Raw genomic sequence first — 2261 nt, 5'->3', positions numbered from 1 at the left:
AGTAACCGCACTCGGTATGTCAGAGGTGCCTGTCGATCGATGGGAGGTGTGTTTTGACGATCTACGTCGGACTCACTCTGTCGATCGATGGTTGGGTCAACCGATCGATCGATTTTATCATAGAAAGGGGAGGGTGGGTGAGGATGCTTAGCTGTGAATTCCTCATGAGTTAGAATTTGAACTGCATTGCATTCAGTCGATTTAGCGGACGACGTCGATCGATAACTGGAGTAATCCATCCATCGATCTTCGTCATGGTCTGTCGATCGATGCGAGTTCATCGACATCAGTCGACACCATTCGGACCCTTCGAGACTTATGGAGCTTTCGATTTTGAAGTCTCCTTCCTCAAGCTTTTCATGTCTCACCACTTGCGAGAATTTACGGGGTGTTTTCCTTTGTCAGCTCCTGCCTCTCTAGCGAAAGCTTCTTGCCTCTTTATAGTTTCGCCAGTCTGAATCACTTGTGTTTCAAGTGTTCTCACCTGAGTCCCTAAGGTCTCGATTTTGGTGTTCAGATTGTTGTAGGCGGAGTCTATTTTACCATTGAAATCCACGGTGATATGTTGTTGTCCCAACAGTACTCGATCAAGCATTTCTTCGATCTTGCTTTCCTGAGTCTGGGGTGGTGGATTCTAATAGTAGGAGTTCGAGTAGCTTTTGCTGTTGTTGAAGGGTTTTTGAAATTGTGAACTCTGGTTACTTCTTTGACCATTTCCAAAGAAGTTTCTGTTTCCGCCCTGGTTTCCAAATTTCTGGAATCTGATACCTCCGATGTAGTTCACATTTTCTTCTCCTTCCGTATCTGCTACTTCTCCTTCAGCTAAACAGACTTGCTTCCTAAGAAGCTTGTGCACCACATCTAACTTAGCTCTTACTTCGTCCATCTGTTCCTTCCCGATAGAAGCTACAGACTTCTTCCGTTCAGAGTCAGTGTTTTTGGTGCTGCTGCTGCACTTTGTTAAATCCGTGGTGTGGACAGTCTCGCTGGAAGAACCTAAATCTAATCCACGCATCTTTAAAGGACTCTCCAGCCTCCTGCGAGAATGGGGAAATTTTGTTTCGAAGTTCTTCAGTGCGCACCTCATCGAAGAAGTTTCGTAAGAAAGCATTCTTGATGTCGGCCCAGGATGTTAAGGATCATGTGGGTAGCTGCCTAAGCCAGTGCATCGCTTCTGCATTCAGCGTGTATCTTCGGGGACTCCTTCCATCCGAATTGCAGTGATTAAATCCTCGAACCGTTCTATATGGTCCATAGGATGCTCGTGCGTAGTATTGAGGCTTCAGCTCGAAATTCTGCTTCTGGATCTCCGGAAGTCGAATAGCTGATCTGTTGGAATAGTACTCATCTGGGCGATTGTAGTCGGCCAGTGGTTTCGATCGAGCGTCCTCGTCTACAGGTTGATCAGCTCCTGTAGCATCAGCATCAGGGATTACAGTCCCCTGAGCGTCTATTTTCTGACCTGTTGCATTACGCAGATGACCGTCCTGGTCATACAGGTTTCCGTTCTCGTCCTATGTTAGAATAATAACGTTTACCATTTTTGACGACACGGTATCGATCAACGTACGCGGTGTAATATCGATCGTTGTCGAACGATTAGGATCGATCGACGATGAAGGTCTGGTGTCGGTCGACTGTTGGTTGTGAGTATCGATCGACAACGAAGTTGTTGCGTCGAGCGATGTGGAACGTTGACCTCTACGGATGGTGCGTTCCAAATGAGTAGGATCGTCTGAGAACAGCAAGTCTTTCTCCTTGTTGCTTCTGGTCCCGCTGGGCATGCACCTGAAAAGAAAAGAAAAAGATTATGTTAGAAAGGGGGTAGAGAAGATAATAAGAATCAATAAAACTAAATCTAATGGCGATCAAAGCTTCCCGGCAACGGCGCCAAATTTGATACCACTCAAATTACCCTAAGGAGTGTTACTCTCATCAAAAGAGGTTCAGATGTAGTACTTAGGGATCGAATCCACAAGGAGCTAGGGAACAATTAAATCTAGTGTTTACTAATTCTAAGAGTTGTAAATGTTTAAATGAAATAGCAATAGTAACAAGCGAAGTAAATAGTAAATGTAACTTGGTTGGAAATGATATTAGACGCAGGGCCACTATTCAGGTGTTGGAGATTATAATATCTATAGATGCCTATTTGCTGCATGCATGATATGTTAGAGCTCAACCGCTTAACTCAGTGATCAGCTGTCGCATGTTTCACTGGTTAACAAACTAGATCTGGTGTCTCAACGGTTAGTATGTTG

The 2261-nt window shown here is 44.8% G+C and overlaps 1 non-coding gene across 1 annotated transcript; it reads left to right on the top strand.

Moving 5' to 3' along the window:
- Positions 1-963: 963 nt before the first annotated feature.
- On the top strand, positions 964-1070 carry LOC117129754. Its single transcript, XR_004453343.1, has one exon. It is a non-coding gene; the product is annotated as a small nucleolar RNA R71 (small nucleolar RNA).
- The last annotated feature ends 1191 nt before the right edge of the window (positions 1071-2261 follow it).

Source organism: Brassica rapa, unplaced genomic scaffold (assembly GCF_000309985.2).
Source record: "Brassica rapa cultivar Chiifu-401-42 unplaced genomic scaffold, CAAS_Brap_v3.01 Scaffold0113, whole genome shotgun sequence".
In the NCBI taxonomy this organism is placed as follows: Eukaryota; Viridiplantae; Streptophyta; class Magnoliopsida; order Brassicales; family Brassicaceae; genus Brassica; species Brassica rapa.
Note: the sequence above shows the minus strand (reverse complement) of the source record. Positions and strands in the feature narration are given on the sequence as shown.